General features: G+C 38.0%; 1 protein-coding gene across 4 annotated transcripts in view; it reads right to left on the reverse strand.

The window, feature by feature from the left end:
* npas2 (neuronal PAS domain protein 2) overlaps nucleotides 1–15619 on the reverse strand; it is a 46038-nt gene extending 30419 nt beyond the window's left edge. For 3 of the 4 annotated variants that reach the window (XM_067607709.1, XM_067607711.1, XM_067607706.1), the window contains exon 1: nucleotides 15305–15619. The gene's annotated coding sequence lies outside the window, so the exon portion shown is untranslated. Of the gene's footprint in view, nucleotides 1–3971; nucleotides 4068–15304 lie in introns of those variants that run through there. The other variant, XM_067607708.1, reaches the window with a different exon arrangement.
* Nucleotides 15620–19801: the final 4182 nt, after the last annotated feature.

Consider the following 19801-nt stretch of genomic DNA (forward strand, 5'->3'; position numbering starts at 1 on the left):
GTCTCCGCAGAGTCTACACGGTATCTCACAAATTGTTGACAAATCCTGAAATTGATTAAAACAGCTTTTGTTTAGAGTGACTGAATGCAGGAACTCACTACCACCGATTATAGCCCTCATTTCACTGTGATGCCTTAGGAAAGTACGGAAAATCACGAATGACTGCAGACACTCCGGCTATGCACTGTTTTCACATTGCTGCAGTCCGGTAGACGTTACCGGAGCATCCAGGTATGGACTACCAGACTCACTAACAGGTTTTATCCCCCAGGCCATTAGGCTTCTCAACCAGCAACATTAGTCTCAGTGATCACATTGATCATTCAATGTATGGCACCACAATTTAATCACTGCCACTCCTACACTTTATATTTATAATATTTAATACTCTGTTCTTACTGTCCACATTCCCAATGCTTTCAGTCTCTGAGACTGCTGCTAGTGTTTTACTGTTATATATATTATTGTTATTATATTATGTATATTTTTGCTATTCTTGCCCTTATTTGTGATTTTCTTAATAATTTGATTTTTCTTCTTATGTTGCTTGCCATGTCTCATGAATTTCACTGCTCAGAATGACCCTGTTACACTGTGCGTTTGACAAATGAAACACTTTGACTTTCAATAGGTGTTAATAGATGATAGAAGTCTCACGATCAAAGTCTCTCTCATGTTGACTAAATGCCGCACATTTGATTTTCATAACAAATCTGAATTTGGTCCTGTATGTATTTTCAGCTGATTAAAGAAACACAATTTGAACAGGGGCAATTTTATTTTAAGTCTTCTCACAGTCAGAAGTTTCAAAGTCTAATGTGTTTCTTATCAAAACAGAAGGACATTTTCACACTGTCAACCCTGGTAGGCCATTTTAAAGCAGTGTGATGTCTGTTTATTGTTCATAAACAACTGAACAAACCATATTTGGAATTATAGAACATTGTTCATATTTAGCATTTTTGAATCATTATTTCATTTGCTTCTCTTTTTAATTACTTTTGCCATTTTTTTCCCTTCTTAAGAAATAGTTTACAGTGAAACAAGAACAAGATATCTGTACCAATTGTGAATACCCTTCAGGCAAATTTGTGTTTTGTGATATTGGGCTATACAAATAAAATTGACTTGACTTGAATCTACAGCAATAACAGCAGCTCTGTGAGGCTAGCAGTGCTCTGAACTAAATGTCAACGCTAGCAATGACAAAGCTAACATGATGACACTAAGCAGATATAATATTTACATGTTAGCACTAAACACAGTACTGGTTGTCATTAGTTTTGGAGGCATCTTGTTATAAACTACCAACTAAAATGTTGACCTGATGGTGACACCAGATGAAAAGTCTATTTCATGGAAATCCATCCATTACTTGTTGAGATATTTCAGTCTAGACCAAAGTGGTGGACCGACCGCCCGGCACACTATCATTGCCATCCCATTTTAGCCATGCTAAGTGTGGAGGGATGACATTTAGCAATGCTCCAGAGTCTTATTCAAACCAAGAACATCACTATCCTGTACACAGTACAACTCTTATGACACTGATCCACCGGGACACCAGCTGCTTCCTTTCTAAGTTATTTGTAAATCATGATAATCACACTACAAGAATTTTTCCCTCTGGCCTGTATTGACGTAGTTATGTCAGACAGACTACTGACAAGAGATGTGTACCCCTGTCAGGACTTTGATATTATGGACGAAGCCTTAGTGCTGTATATCGCATATGCTACTTTGATGCTTTTCGTCTGTAGGTTGCAGAGAAAAGTTTCCCTAATAGATGGTCTTGTGATAAAGGCCAGATGTCATGTGAGTGAAGAGTACAGATAACAGAGCACATAAGAATATCCTGCTTTGACAAGTTAGTCCACGACATCTGAAAAACTTCAGTGCATTTAGACAAATGGGGCTCCTCATTATGGAGGAGACGAGTGTTGGTCTGTGAGTACGAGCTAAAGATTGAAATGTTTTGTATCCCCTTCAAGCACATGCAGGACAATATTAAGAGTGAAAAAGAACAAGTTGTAAGACATAATAATATAACAAAATATTAAAAACTGCACACACAGTACAATCTGAATTGAAGTCAAAAGCAACCAAATGGCTTCCTCTGGCTCTGCCGGTCCTCGGTATTCGACATTTCTGATCAGAATTTCTCTCCAGACGTTGAGAAAGAGTTGCAGCAAAGCTAGCTTTTGCAGACTACTTGTCTCAATGGCCATCTTCATGTAATGAGTCACATTTTCCCACAGCTGATTCAGACTGCAGCTGTTGTAGTAGTCCAGATTTCGATGAGTGATCTGGCTTGTGATGTGGTCCCAGTATGATCCTATTTTAACAAGCTTGTGAGACATGGAGCCAGTCTCTGTGGTCGTCTGGTTCTAGTGACTTATGCGTCCTTTATCAGCCGAGTGACTTTGAATCTTGAATCTTTGGCAAGAAATCGAATAGCAGAACTCCACTGCTCAAAGAGGCCGTTCCACACCAGGTAGCGAGTTTGAGATTTGCACACAAGTCTATAGCATGTCACTTGTGTTCCACACTTAGTCTAGCCAAAGTGATGGCTGATAAAGTGAGATGACGCCACTGAGCTTTGTCTGTAACAATTTACTTTCATACTAATTCCAAACAGCTCAAACTTCTACTTCATGCCAGACATAAAGAAGGGATGTGAAAATCCAATGCTGAGAACTGGTAACCTACTGACGACGTAGCTCAGTGTCTGAATCAAACCTTTGATATCCAGCGATGTAAATAAATACATATGCTTCTTATATGCATGTAAAAGTAGACTATTAATTATGTTGGAGGTTATGAGCAAAACAACAGTAAATCAAATATGATAGAAAATCATTGTTCCTCTGCTCTGTAATGGTTACAACCACAGCGAGACCACCAGGCACCACTCACGACCTCAATATATTGGCCACATTCAATCCACAACCCTGGCTGTTTCTGTGTGGAGCTCCCACTGCATGTCCACACTGGTTGTTCCAGTTCATGTGCGTAAGACATGAAAGTCAGGTGGATGGCAGAAATGTAGCTGATCAGATCACAGCCCATACAGTGCAGCTAATCAGGCTGCGGGCTGCTTGCACGGTGCAGCCAACCATTAGTAAACAGTAATTGACCACAAAGTGGTATCAGAAAATGTAAGTAGAACAAAGATGATGACCTATTGTTACTGTATCCTCACAAATGAGGAAATTGCTGGCTAAAGAAAACAAACAACATCAGTTATGCGGAGGTGGTTTGGATATAATAAAAGTGACTCGACTCAGGAAAAGGCACTATGCAAAATATGCTGTCAGCCAGCGTGAAACAAGACCGGAAACAGAACTATTCCTTTCAATTACCTGAAATGGTGTTTCTGTCTTAGTGGATACACAGAGTATGAAATTACTGACCATGCATGTGTCAGTAACCCTGCAACTAGTGTCAAACAAAATACTATTGACAATTTCTTTTTTTTACTTGTCAGCAGCAGGCCTAGGGCTACACCAAAGCAACAATCAGTGTCCTTGTTTGTGGCCGCATTTGAAAGCCATGTTTTCAGAGTTACAGGATAAATAATAAGTTAATAATAGTTATAATTCATATTTCGATCAAGTGTGATTACTTACCAGAGTTTTAGGTAGCAGATGTGTCAGTTTTTGTATATCTGCCAACATTTAACAATATTATTATTTACTATTCTGCAGAAGTAGAAGTGTCAGAACATTATTCCAACATTAAACTACTTTATCTTGCGTTTAGATAACCATAAACCCATATCTAAACACACATAATTCATTTTACTGTGAACAGGAACAACAGGAAAATCAGGAAAAAAAACAGGAAATCAGCAAGAGGTCACTCTCATAATTGTTTCTTTAAACTGTCTAAATAAAACTTATTGTTAATATTCTCAACCTCTAAAAGCAAGTAAACTCTTGAGCAAATTGCACCATCATTTGAACACTTACTTTGCGAGGCAGCTGGATTTGCAAGATCAAGAGATCACACAAGAATCCATCTTGTCAGGCTTGAAGTTATGCGCTTGTGTCCAAACCACCGGTGTTTCGAACCAAGCAGCGTCCTATGAGGATTCTTGTTATGATCCCACAAATCCAGCTGCCTCGCAAAGTAAGACTGTGATAGACTGTGATAGACAGATGGTTCATCCAATCACCTGCAAAGTATTTTTTAAAGTGCCTGCCCTTTTCTAAACAGTTTGCAAGGACGACTTCTCAGATGGTTCTGTGTAACAAACCATCTGGCGCATCAGGTTATTCTAACACAGTGTTGAGCGTCAAATGTAATGATGTATGAAGTAAGATGTCAGATAGGACGATATGACTTTGTTTATATTGATATCAGATCTTGAAAACTACAATAAAAGCTGGCTAGAAAGTACTGAAGTTTGCAAGAGCTAGAAATGTAATAAAAATGCACAAAAGACATAGATGATAAATGAGTGATGCTGGGGTGCAAAACTTCAAAAAAACAGCAAAAAAAACAACAGCATATAATTAGACCACAGAGAGACATGGCGGCTCTATAGGGTGGTGAGAGGTAGCCGTCTAAAAACCTCAACTGACCTCCAACACCCAGAAATCATGCCACACAATGTCAATAAACTGCACACAGCACAGTCATATTTACCAACCTGTCTGGTCTGTGATTGCTTTACACCAAAGGATACTAAAGAGACCAACCGAGCAAATCTGACTGTTGACTGTTATTTAGCAAGGATGTGATGCTCTACTCTGCAGCCCCACTTTGTGATTTAACTGGTGTTTTTTAGTCTGTCATTCAGTCCTCCACTTTGGTCCAGAATGAAACATCCAAACAACTATTGAATGGCTTGCCATGAAATTTGTTACACACACTGATGTCCCCCTCAGGATGAATAGTAATCACATCTTCAGGTCCAAATTTTAAGTTGTCCAATACTTTGGTTCATGATCAAATATCTGCAGAACTAATGATATTCCCAGCTCAGCTGTACTTTGTATTTAATACATGGCCCAAAAGGCATTTTCCCCATAGAACACCATTATAAAAGAAACATCTATAAAACTGTCGACGGGACGCGACGATTAATTTTTAATCCATGAAAGTTTTATATTTGTAATCCTTTCCCAGAGCATAGAAAGGCAATTTTAAAGTTTGTGATGTGATCCCAATGTCAAGTCTAGAAAAGGCTAGAAAACTTTTTTTGGTTTATGCGCCAGGCGCTCAATTTTAATTCAAGTGAATGGGTGCCATCTTCGAGTCCATTATCCAGTTCCTATAATGCATTCATGGTTTAATGACAATCAGCAAATGTTAGCATGTAACAAGCTAAACTAAGATGGTAACCACGGCGCACATTATACCTGTTACACATCAACATGTTAGCATTTAGACGTTACCTCAAAGCACTGCTGTGTCCAAGTACAGCCTCACAGAGCCGCCAACATGGCTGCAGACTCTTAGACTCCTTGATATCGATATGTGATATTCCAGAGTGTTATTTTTGAAAAACTCTTAACAGTTTAATGACATTTAATCCAGGGACAACTGCCACCAGTTATTTAATATAACAAAATAAGTCAACTTATTCAAATTAAATTATGTTCAAAGAACATCTAAATATCTTTGTCATGTGCTCAGTCATATGGTAGCTTACATACTGTATGCACAATATAACACAATGATAAGAAAGTGAAGAGTGCCAGAGTGATGATAAAGGATCGTTCTGAACTACACTGTTGCTATGCCAGCGACCAACAAGTGTGAGACATCTAAGATTCATAAAGATCTCCCACATTTTACTGCATTATTCACCATCCGCCTACATAGAGATTAGTTCCGCTCTTTTATGTAGGTCATGCCACTGGATAATGAGATGACATTTAGTGCTCATAAGCAGACCTCACTACATAATAAATGCTCAGTGTTGGCTTCTTGACGTCCTGTACCTTCTTCCAGACTTCTCGCCTTTACGTCAGTGAGAAAAAAAAAAAAATGAATTACTTAGATAATCACCAAGACATTAAGCCATATTGCCTGTAGCTACATCTGTCATGCTGGTATTGATGATGTCATCATGGCCCTCTGCTGAAGCACTGACTGTCATTAATTAGACTGTGGCACTGCTGTTCGCTCTGTGTTCCCATGGTAACAATGTGTGGTGTCTACTTTCCCCCAACCAAGGCAGCTATGTCCATCAAGCCACTGGTTTCCATTTTCTTCAGGTCTAGGAGATTTTTCCTGCACACGTCAGAAACACATTTATTAGTCTGATGAATATTAATAAAGTGGCAGGAAGCTTTCAGGCTGTATTCTTTGATTCTTTATTATTAAAACGTAAACCTCCTCAACACATTGTAAACAGTGGTGATATATGATTTAATACTGGGCTCAAAGATGGGTCATTCCCTCTTTCCTTGTTAATATTAGATAGTTTTTCATATGAAGAATTTCTCAAATGAAAGCTTCCAACACCTGAGCTTTGTCTTCTTCCAGGAATATAACATCATCACGTCAGCATCTGAAGAACATCACCTTATTACCGGAAATGCTGTCTCATTTCAACTGTGCGTAACCATTCTTTAGTCCGTTCTCACTGTTGGCTGGTTTGAAGTTACACAATGTCCAGGTCAAGGACATTTTGCACCATGTAACTCAGTATAGATGGAGCACCGTTAGCTACGACTTCAGACCTTATCCAACAGCAGGGCAAGAAAATTGGGAAAAAATCACAGGAGGAACTATTTGGGACATTTCTCACCCCAAACAGCATTTGTTCCATTGAGTGTCCCGATGGAAAGAAAAAAAAAAAAAAAAAGGCCCCGGTCTGTGAGGAAAACAAATCATCATGCAACTCCTCAGCAGTGCTTTCCCACGAGCGGTGTCCGTCTCAACGAAACAGCAGCTTCACGCTAATCCTCCCCCTGGGCAACAGCTGAACCCTTGCACTCTCTGAGCTCTGCCCGCTGGACAATCCTGTCACAGTGCAGTTTAACACATCCTCACCTGCTGTGCACCGAAAAACACATGCCCTTCCTCCACGCTTTTCATAACGAGCTGAATGATGTAACTAAATTATATATTTTTAGCTCAAATTGTTAGATGATCAATTAGTCGATCAAAATATGAATGATCTGAATCATTTATCAGGCAAAATTACCACTGACATAACATTTGATGGCTGTAGCTGTAGAGTATTTTTCTATTTCACCTTTACAAATTGGACGCTTTGGTAATTAGAAGACATCACTTCTGATTAATGGAAATGATTGAAGATTGTAGATATTTTATAGATGATAAATGAATACTAATCAAAAACTGATTAATTACCCCAGTAATGTTTGCTGTGCTGTGAGCTCAATCCTGCTGAGTCTAACTTTACATTTTTTTGTATCTGTTTCTTTTACTTATTCCATGTTTACTCCTTATGCTTATACAAAAACATTTGTCAATGATTTTGGTGATACTTTACCTAGAGTGCCTTGTAATTACACATTCACCACACAGCATTGTGGGTGGCCGCACCATTTCAATGAGAAAGCAGACGTATAAAGCAAACATCCTTTCACCAGGTAGATCTACTCTGAAATTTCCTCTTAATTATATTCTTTCAACTATTCTAAATGAATCACCAAATTATTCCAGGCCTGTTATTGTCTGCTGCTGCTCAGGAAAAGATGCAATTACCTAAGGCAGTGTGTGAGCAAATATGTGGGTCACAATTCTAGGGCACGGGTGGAAAGGGCAATGCAGCTCTTTCTTTGTGCCACTGTCTCAAGCTCAGATCGGAGGTTACATCTCAGATTAAATTCCTAGCTGTGGAGGTCTACTGATTCTTTTACGATGGCCCAAAGAAACATTTTGTGCTGACAAACAGAATAATATAATCATTATGAATCCAATTCATCGGTGAGTGTTTGTAAAACCGCAACCAGCCATTCTCTCGCTCTGTGCAGAGACTCTGAAATGAACTCAAATAGTCTTTTGCAAGCAGGCCATGGAAAAAATGACCTTATGTCTCCATTCCTATCTATTGCTATTTCATTTTCCTTGTTATGAAGCACTGCATAGCGTCTTCCTGAAAGCAGACAAATCTCTCTTGTTGGATTCAGGTCTTCTCTTAACAGAGGTAAAGCAGATTGTAATGAAAAACATTTATCTCTTTGAGGAAACAGCTACACAAAGAGCTGAATATTGAACCGCACTACGACCAAACATCCATTCTGTCTCATTTTCAATCCACAGAAACCAAAAGTACAGGGCTGTAGACATTTTCCATTCCCACATGAAAGAACCTTTGACAATATTGACAGCTGCACATTAATTTTTCATATATTTTTAAGGTAATTAACATTTTAGTTGAACTATAGGGCATAAAATCAGCTGTGGATGGCCTCTATTTTCACCTGAGGGCCTGTTCGCTGAGAAAAATGAGTTTACGTATAATCATAATAGATGCCTAGCTAAGAAAGTGGGTTAATAACATCTACATTTTTAATGTTAAAAGGCTGGATCATGAGTAGTCTAGAAAAAATATAATCACAGTGACTAGTTTACACACTGGTTAATGCTTCATGCCTGATTAAAGTACAGTGAAATGCGGCTCATTTGGATGCTTACAAAAGGCCACAATCCCTGAGTGGTATGAGCTTTGTGTGCGCACAAAGCTCATACTAACGGGGAAGGCGATCGGTGTAGTGAGAGTAGAAAACATGTTTCACTACGATAATGATTCATGACTCATTCGCCTTGCTGAAGTGTCCTTGTGCCGACCATTAAATCCCTTCCAGTTCTTTAAAGGACCTTGCCCTCTGACCTCCCTGTGAATGGATGGACAAACATAATTTCCCAACAGATTTTCAAAAAGCATCATCGTGTGTGTGGTCTTATGAGATACATAGTTTATTAACTAAATATTTAAAATACTGGAATAGATGTCACTGGGGAAAAGGAAAACGTGCACACTGTGCTCTACGCGCAGGAGCATCCAGGTCTTGTAAATGTCAATGTAACTATAATTCAGGATTCTCAGTTTCAAGTATCACAGTGGTCTCTTGACATCACAGATTGGAGACGACCTACTGAGCGTCAAAGGGATGAGGAATCTCTTTTCATTTCAGAATCCGACCTGACGCACTCGTTTGTGATGTTGTGTATTTTACTCAACAGAAAAACAAACCACGTCGTAATGCACATGCAGCCAACACCCTGAGCAAAAGATCTGAATCGCATCTAGGTCACACACACACACACACACAGGGGCCGAGCCCACACATATTGTGAAACCATTTTTTTTTTTTTCCTGCCTCTGGAATACAAAGTGTAGCCACACCCGAATCTTGAGAGTGGCTTTTTGTTGTGATAGAAAGATAAAAGATGTACCTTTAGTACTATGATTCAGCTAAATATAATAGATGAATGACTGTGTAACTCAAACAGCAGCTGAATTAATTTCACCTGATAGCTAATAAACCTCAATAACATGGCTGAGTTCTTCACGCCCATGAATGAACAAAACTAAAAGCCATTCAGAAAATTAAATGCATAAATTTTGCTTAATAGAGATCCTATTGTGCAGCGTCTTTGAAAAGGTTTCACACTTAATGTTCTGATGTTTATCTCCGGTAATGCCGCTTGTTTCATGCCACAGATTAAAAGAGAGGACGCAAATGCATGTACAGTGATAAGAGCCAGAAGAAGGGAACTTCTTTTTAAAAAAAAAAAAAAAAAAAAAAAGCAGCTAAATGTCTTAATCATGCCCTAGTGCATCGAAGCCTGCAGCTACTGAGGACAATGATTGTGTGCTATGGAGCAAGAGATCAGCGACAGCAGCAAAGATGATGACGTCTGTAGAGGCAGTTATATAACTGGAGCTGAACATTTTGTCTGTCATAGTTACAAGGTTAAAGAGGGTGACATGAATACCAGTCATAGTCTCAAGAGTCATGTGCAGCATAGTTCCACTGGCAGCCGGGTTCACCAATGCAGGCATCAGTATACTGGACTACGGGGCAGAAGGAATGTCCATGTTGTATTGAGTGATCAACGTGTCTATCTTTTGTTGCCTTGAAAGGCTCCAACAAAAGATGATTATAACCTGAACCTCACCAACTATTCACAACAAAAAACATATGGAAAATGTATGATTTCCCCTTATCTCTCACATGAAACCCACCATCCAGCTCATCAGATATACCGTAAGTAGTCCATTCGTACCAAAGGACCAACAGTTGCACACAAACAGGCTGGGAGAGACGGTTCTTGTTCCACTGGATCAGAACTTAACAAGACTTGAGTAGTACCAAAACATACAGTATGTAAATGGTTTACAGGTTGGTCTTACATTAAGGACAAGAGACGTCTACTTGAGGGTAAATTTCTGTTAGTCTTGCATTGATTAAGTGAGCCCTTAAACTGATTTTAAACTGTATCACCAACTACTTTGATAATGAATCATTTATGAAACAAAAATGACAAACATTTGATGGTTACAACTAGAGCTGCAATGATTAGTCAATTCATTTGTTAGTTGATCGTCACAGCAACTATTTGAATAATTGAACTATAGTCATTTTTCAGGCAAACATGATGTGCTTCCTTTTTCTCTTATATCACTGTAAATAGAAAATCTCTTTGGTTTTGGACTGTTGGTTGGACAAACCAATCAATATGAAGATGTCACCGTGGGAAATTAAGAACATGTTTTTCACTATTTTTCTCATTTTATAGACTAAATGATTAATCAGTTAATCAAAAAAACATCAAAAGATGAATTGATGTTGTCAGTTGCAGCCTTACTAAATAACATTAGGGATTTCAGCTTTAACCATACTCATTTTAAGACCTTGTTCATAGCTTTTAAGCGATCCTTTTATTAAAAGCTCAGTTCAAATGACGGTCTTGAACTGACAGAGTACACGCTGCTGAAACATTAATAGAGAATTCATAACAGCCTCTGTATTCAGTGTTTTTTTTTCGTTTTGTTTTGTTTTTTAAAGGGACCATGTACAGTTTTAAACATAAATGTTGACATTTTATGCACCTCTACCAGAGTTAGCTTATAGCTAGTTTTCATCTGTAGTCCCTTGTCACAGTCAAAACATATTACAGCACAGTACTAGTCAACAACAGGATAAAGAATACAGAATAAACATAGTACAAAGGATACAAAATAATACAAAGTTACACACAATAGCACATCACACACAGCCATAATGTCAACTAGAATGACTTGATAATGATGATAATGATAATGAATGCTTGTCCGATTGAAATCAAGAATATTTGTGTTCATAAGGAGACCATAGGATAAAATGTAATACCAGTGGTTACAGAGCTGAGTAGATTTTAGTAAACTTTTTATATTTGGTTTTAAAGGTACTGAAGGAGCTGCAGCTCTTCATGTCTTCAAGTATGTTTGACTAAGTAGTGGCTTTTACAGAAAAGGCTGACTGCTCAAATGTAATGTAACGAAATCATATGGCTCAATCTCTTATAGAGGATATTCTGGGGAATTTTATAGAGTTCATAGAGCAAAAAGTCACATAATGGTTCAATGTTTTTTAAATTCAAGGATGATGCTGATGCTATGAGCATAATGTCACTAAATTACACTTCTGCTACAAAATCATTGCTCTGCTTTTGCTCTTGTATTGTGTTCTTTAATTTACTGATGACATTTGCCACATGACGACTTTTGTTTGGGAATATTATTTTTGTTCTGTTTTCCTCCATGTTCACTGTCTGTTCGTGTTTAGTGTTGCTCATTAGGATTGTCACACCTGCAGGACAAGGTATTCAAGGACTTTTTCCTCCTTGGAAAAGTGCAAACTGTCTCTAAGTATTGGACAGAGAGCTTTAAAAACCCTTGAAATATCAGGAACTATTAAAAGCAGTTGTTAAGGCGCATGGAAGTCTCGTCTGGTTCTGATGGAAATGACAAATTCTTTAAATGCCTGTTTAATGTAGTCAGAGTGACTGTTTCTCATCTCTCTGAGCTTCTACTTAATCCCCTCCTATAAAAATGTCTTCACTCTTGCTCTGACTAAGCATGCCTCTGACGTCTAGGTCAGGTATTTCTCATATACAGGATGATTGATCTCTATGGCACTAACTTGAATAAAAGTTTCACATTGCTTTATAACAACTGCAATTTTTGTGCAGAATAGAATTTCTATGTTAAATAAAGTAAAGCAAAACACTGTGATAGCATACGCCACAAGATCAAGTTTGTTATTCCCAAGTGAAACTATTGTCACAGCCCAGTGTGAAAAAAACACCCATATAGGCTATACGGTACACATAGGAAGCATGTACAAAGGCATCTGTGTACACGTAACACGAGAGTTTCCATTTAATACTAAACTAACTCTTCCACCATTATTCCAAAGGTCTGAAATATAGAGAAACAAACTGCATGATTTATTTCTTTAACTTCCTTACACACAATATAGCACCAAGCCACATGTTTCTGTAGCTTTAGCTACACCAGAATTTATTTTGTATTTCTAAACTTTAAAAAAAGACTGTAAATGAACTGTAAATATAAATACAATGTGAAGACCAAAAGTTGGTCAACCTGATTTCCTCCATTTGTTGTTGTGTTTGAGATGAATCAGCATGAAGTTTTAATAATAGTTAAGGCCTCATTATTAGATTTGCTTATTGAGGCTTTGAAGTGTGAATGCAAATGTAACAATTACTTCCTAGGCTGTGCGCACACACACGCTTGCAGGGAAATGTCAGCTATTTTTTTTCTTTTTTTACTTACAACTAAGCCAAAGTAAACCGCCAGATAAATTCTGTCGACGAGGCAGAGCTACTTAAAGCAGGTCAGAAATGTGTTAATATGTTGATACCTTAAACCTGAGATTCATGCTATTATTCACATCTGAATACCGAGAAACACTGAAATGTATAGAGGAAGAAATCTAAGTTTTGAATCATTTCTACCCTCTGTCTCTTCTTAAAGAGACAGAGAGTAGAAATGATCCCTTCTCCGCTGCACAGACATCCACCATTTGTGCATGCCTAGTCACACTAAGCAGCTCTAGCAATATTCAGACTAGCGTTCAGTTTAAGCTTGCAGGACATGGCCCAGTAACCTACTTTCCCCACAACATGCTCTGTAACATCAGAGACGAGGCTGTGTGTCATCAGTTAACTAACCTTCACCACAGCATAGTTTCAGCAAAGAGAGGCAAAAACCCAGGCACAGCACTGCTTGAGAAAAAATAAAATACCAATCACAGTTGAAGAAATCTCCATAAAACCTCCTGCTCAGTTTCCTTTTAAGGGTGAAGTAGTAGATTTATATTTTTTACATTTAAAAAAAAAGAAAAGCAGTGGAGAAAAGCAGAAATAGAAATGAGGAAATAAGGAAAGTAAATGTCACAAAGAATTTGAGGGAAAAATCACAAAGAATTATGAGAAAGATTTGAGTAATTATGAGATACTAAGTCATAGTTATAAAAAATAAGTTGTATAAGAGATTAATCATATTTGAGGCAAAGTTTCTCAGAACTACGAGATAAAAAGTTTCTTGTGTGACTTCTGTTTCACATTATTATGACATACTAAGTCATATTTATGAAACAGAACCTCATAATGGCTATTTACAGCATTTCCTACTGCAATAACTTCACATAATTTATACAGTATTTTACTAGAACTTCCCACTGAAACTTTAACCCTTTATCTAGGCTAAACTGCAAGGATTGCTTTCTCTGTACAGGTCCCGTGCCTTTACAGTCCATATATCATGTGAACTGCTCTATAAACTGTTAAACCCGACAACCTGATACCCAAAAACCATTCCTCAGAGTTGCTAGGTTAACCTAAAAGTCAAACCCTCGCAGCGACTGCAAAGGCTAACACACTGCATACCCGTTCTACTCAACAAATCTAATAATTATGATGTAACAGCATTGCACCACATAGTGTGTCTTGGTTTAATTATATGAGATTAAGACAATTTATTTATTGAAACCATGGTTGACTCCTGAACTATGTTTCCATGGTGGCAGACAAAGCAAGTCTTGTTTTGTGCCAAAATGGGACACACCTATCTATCCGGCCCATGGTGTAAATTCAGATTGTTTGGATTTAGTGACAGGACTTGAAAAATTAGCTGAAGGGGAGAGGGTATCATGAGTCATGAGGCTGGCCCAAATGTTTAGCAGAATGATGTAAAAGGAGCATATGGTGCAGTGAACACCCCGGTTCAGTCAGTCATGGAGCAGCCCATCTTGTCCCACTCAGCTGTCAGCACACATCCTCATCACTATTCATGACTGCTAGGCCAACCTCAGCACTGACGCAGCAAGCCGGCGAAATGCCTCAAGCTTCAACACGGTTGTACGTAGATGGAGATTCTCATTTGCACATTGACAATTGGGCATTATTTGCAAGAGCCTGGCTCCTTTCAACCAGTGCAACCTGGAAATGTTTTGTTTATCAAGTCCCTGAACAAACTGACTCTGTGAATTTGCCCAATCACATATTCCAGCATGTCTCACTAAGTTATGGAGAAGTCTAAGTGTCTCACCCTTCTTACACAACATTTTATGCATTAACTTACTCTTACAATTAGGCTACATTTACCCATATATTTCATTCACCTTAAGTCAAACAAAGTATCTTCAGATATAGCTAATAATTCATGTTTTTGTGTATGCCCTGAACCAACAGCTGGTTTCCAGGTATGTCAACACACACTCTGCATTACAGTTCAACACACACACACTGCATTATAGTTCAACAGCATTAAATTAGAGTTAAATGGGACTTAAATCTTAAATGAACGCTACCTAACGTTACAGCAGCTTCACACAATATCAATACCTGAGAAAATACCACCTTCTTAATACACCCAATGGCACACAGGCTCTCCCAAGTTACGTACAACTTACTAAACTGTCGAAGAAAATAGGAAAAAGCTGACCTTAATGTTTTCTACTGTACATGTAAGTTAGTTACCGACATTTAAAATTTTGATTTTGGCCAAAACGTGAAGAGCATTTACTGTCACTCTGCTTTTAACAGTTTCAACAGACTGTTACACTGATAACATGAATACAATAAAAATGTCTGGTTTTGTACAGTTGCTTTAAATATTGTGAAGTAAAACCTGAGTATATACGATGTGAAAAAGAAGATTTTCGTTAGCTATCGTTAAGCTAACGTTAAATCTGTAACAGTTACCAACCGTTACTCGCTGTAACGTTCAGTAACGTTAACGACTCAGGCGCTATATGGACGGAACCATTAGAGAGCTTTAGACAGCACAAAGCTGGAAACTTACCTTATTCGGTGAAATAAGGGTCAGACGAATCCAAACGGAAAATATGTGGGCTTTAACCTAGAAAATAACCCGACGTCCTATATCCCAAAAAGTTGCCCAGAGATTTAACTGCGCTGCCGACTCAGTCTGTGACTGACTGTTCGCGGTGTGACAGCCTGTTGAGGGGGAGATCCTGATCCTGATAAAGCACACACACCTCACATTTTACGTCTTCATATGACTGAGCACCGATCAAAACGCGCCCTACCCACAGACACACATGAAGGCTGAATGAAGAGTGTTTCTGCAGCCAGTGTGCGTCCACAACTCAGAGTACCGCCCACTGGACTATATACTAAATAAAGTCATGCGCGCGCGCGCGTGTGTGTGTGGTATGACTTAAGTTATTTTCAGGGACACACACCAGTTGACTTGGGGGACAAAAGTCGTGTCCCCAATTGGTAAAACGCTGATTTTTGGGTCAATGGTTTAGGTTAGGGTAAGTCTCCAGGAAATTAATGTAAGTCTATGTAAATACCCCCAAAGGTCACATAAGTAAACCTGTGTGTGTGTATGTGTGAGCTTGTATTCATGTTGCGGGGACATAAAGCTGTATACACCTTCACGTTATGGGGACTTGCCTCACTTTTGGGGGCAAAAAAAGGTAAATCAATCATTTTAGGGTGAAGACTTGTTTTAAGCTTAAAGTATAGGCTTAAATTGGGGTTATGGTTATGGTTAGGATTAATGTAAGTCAATGTCCTCTGGCGTGATGGAGACACAACTATGTGTGTGTGTGTGAGTGTGTGTATGCGCGCGTGCGTGCGCGTGCGTGTGTGTGTGTGTGTGTGTGTGTGTGTGTGGTGAGTTTCAATCATTTCTTTAAAAATATTATACATATAGTAAGTAAGGAAATTCTAGTGCACCCTTAAGATCTGTTTGAGATTATTTATTCTATTTGCCTGATCATACAAAGTTTCAACAGGTTATGGGCCTAGATGCAAAAACAAACTGACACAGTACACTGGTGTGTTGTTATTTGTGTGAGTCATACCTTTTGCTCTCTGAGTCATGCTTTCAAAGGCTGAGATATAGCAGATTATAACATGTCATGGTCTATGTGGGTTTGGGCTGATCAGGATGATTATGAAAAATGCTGTAGAAAACCTGAGGTTTCACAGAATCCATAAACTCAACAAACACCGAGACGCCGTATAGTATCACCCTTGGGTCAGTCAGTGCAATTTGTGTTGGAAGAAGTCCCTCTCCACTCAAAAATCTGTTTTTCTTCTTGTTCCTTCATTTGGATGTTTGAGCTTCACTGTGCAGAATGATGTATGTGCAGAGTTTGACACTGGAAGGCTGTTTTCCCATTCATCTGCTGAAAGTGAAAAGTTTCTCTGTGCTCACTGAAAATCTGAGAGTAAGACAGGAACCTAAAAGCAGGATTTGGGACATTACAACTAGTTTGGAGCCAACTGTGGTTGCAACCCACACATGTGTGAGGTTAAAACTTGAAATCTTCAGTGCACATCCATGGAGAAACAGTGAAGTTGGAGACATCTTGCATCCAGCAGTTTAACCTTTGAAATGAAAAATACTTGCATATTCATAGATTCTGGATTTTTAAAGAGGGACATGGGGTAGATTTGATTTTAAGGATTATAATAAGGTAACTGAACTTTTTATGTAAAAAAAAAAACAATATATCAGACACAAATTATTATCTAAAGCAGAGTCATTTTTATATTTCTTATATTACAGTATCAAAAGTAAAAGCACTCATGCAGAAAAATGGCCCCTGTGAGTGTTACATTATTATATATTACATTACTGGATTGTTAATACTAATGCATATTGTGTAAGTAGCATTTTAGTTGTAGCTGGTTGAGGTGGAGCTAATTTTATTTACTTTATATACTGCTGGGAAATTTATAACAGTGCATCATATATTATGCACTGCAAAATTTGAATCTGCAAACTGTCAATACACACAGTGAAACTCGTCAAAGCTGACACGATAACTACTAGTTTATTGCAGAGTAGAGGTGTAGTAGCAATAAAATGGAAATACTCAAGCAATTAGACATACAATGCTTGAATATATAAGTTACTTTCCATGAGCTGACTCAACTTCCACCTGAAGGAGCCACCGCTTGCCCACACCTCTCAGGATGAGGCTTTAAATGAGCTGATAGCTCTTTTGTGATAAGTGCTTTTCTTATACTGTAGATATGTACAATGAAACTGTGAATGACTAAGCCTGAACAATGGACAGGAGATGTGGAAAGGAGAACACTCATAATGGCACATAGTAGAACACTTTGTCAAATAGGAAGTGGTTTCTCAGTAAGCCTATGGATAAAACTTCAGTTGTTGTTAAACACAAGCTTAAACAAGCACTGTGTGACTCAGCAGCACAGCAGAGTGGAAATCCTGATAGAGATGAATGTAAGTGGACTACACTATTCTGCATGAAAACACTTATTATTAAAAGGGTCATTGAAAGTTGTTTAACAAAAAACCCTTGAGATACCATTTAATTAGAAGAATATTTTTCAAATGGTTGTAGATAGTTTTCTCTTTGCAGAACAGCTATTCTTTAAATATGGGTAAAGGCTCATGAGTCAACCAGCTGCTGTGTAAAATTTTCCTTAACAAGAGAAAATAAAAATGTTCCCTTTCCCATGCTGATACCTATTCCTGCGCAGGGTGATGCTGAGTGAGCATGTTTTAAATCTGTCACCTCTTACATGTTCCCACCCTAAGCAACTGCCTGGATGGACTGTCTGGTTGGTGCCATTTGGTTGCTTCAGCATTACTCATTTGTTTTTTTATGTTTTGTCATAACTTCCTGATTGCATGTTATGGAGACACCATTTAAATTGTACCTGTGCCTGTTCTGAATCAAGAGACGCTTTCAAAACTTGTCTTTTTGCCTCTGTGCACATTCAAAAAAAGTCTAGAAAGACTCAGGTTTGTGGGTTAGATATCTAAGATTCATTGTGTAATAACAATTTACAATGATACAATCTGTATTAAGATTATTAATGCCAGTATATGGATAGGTCTTGAAGTCTGGTGAGTCTGAAATAGTAGTATGTGTATACACTGTGTTGAGAACAGGTAAAGGAGGGCAGCTAAGAATGGAGAAATTTCTATTGAGTGTGCCGGCACAATTACTGAAGAGACCGCTGTGCATGCTATTCAAGAGAATTTCCTTTTTATGTCCATTGAAGAGAGCGAGTGAACATGTGAGTGTGTGCGCAACCACGACTTACAGACCCAGTAACAATCAATCTGCCTTACAGCTGTAATACCAGGTCATGATGGATGTAATGTTAGTCATGCACTTCCTTACTAACATTGTGGACCACAGTGGTACCATTTTAAAACGCGTTTAAAAGGAGATTATGCAGTCTGGCCTAATTCTGAATTTGAGTTTTATTTTTCAATCGTAGAACATTTACTTTTGGTTTTCCGTGACTAGTGGCATCGCCTTGGATGTTGGTTGAGACTCAGACATGTTCTCAAGATTTCCATGACTGCTTCTATTTAAGCAAATGTATGCATGCAGGGGAAAAAACGTGCAAAATTAGCTTATTCAATTGTTTTTTCTGTCAATTTGCAATTTTCAAAGAATGTCTCCGAATCACACTGAGACTTTATAAGGATTTATATAGACATGTTTAAAGAATAGTTTTTATAGAGCATTATTATAGAAGATATGCCACATTTGTGCACTTTTCAATTCAAGTTAGTAGCATTTTGTAAAGCATTGTTTTGGTTATTAACCTGTATTGTCTTGAAAATTAACAAAATGTTGTTGTTTGCAAATGTACAATTCCAAAAGACAGTGTGCAAAAATAGAGAATAAATAGAAAAAGTATAAGGTATGCATGTCTGTGACTGTATTTACATTTATTACCAATAAATATCCACCCAATTTGTTATTATTGAGTAAAAGCTGATAAAACGTTCCTCAATGTAATTTAACATTTAGTAGAAACATATGACAAGACCCAACTAATCTAAGATATAGATGAACCATAATGTTCAATTACTCATAAATCATAATTATTAAGACTCGTTCTTTCAGAAATAAAAAATACTGGATATTTTGCAGGGGTGATTTGGTTCCAACTGCTAAGGCTGGAAATGTATGAGTTTAACATTTAAGAATATAACCTGCACCTTCTCTTTGTTACCATTGAGGTCAAGGAGGCCTCTTTGAAAATTAAAACCAGATGTTAACCCCAGGGTGAGGGTCCCCAAAAGCTGCCCTAGTATGAGACAGGAATGCATTTTTACAAAGCAGCTTTTTTGTAAACAGTCTCTGAATCCAAATATGTAGAGATGAGTAAGATTTTTGACCTGAGTGTAAACATTACAAGTGTACATTACATCATTAACATCAGCATGTAAATCTTTATTGGGGTGGGGTGTACTGTACCCCCAATAAAAGATTTTTCATCCACAAGACAACTCTGGGTCAAACCTCAATTGTTACTGAGGTTG

Source organism: Thunnus thynnus, chromosome 13 (assembly GCF_963924715.1).
Source record: "Thunnus thynnus chromosome 13, fThuThy2.1, whole genome shotgun sequence".
Classification (NCBI taxonomy): domain Eukaryota; kingdom Metazoa; phylum Chordata; class Actinopteri; order Scombriformes; family Scombridae; genus Thunnus; species Thunnus thynnus.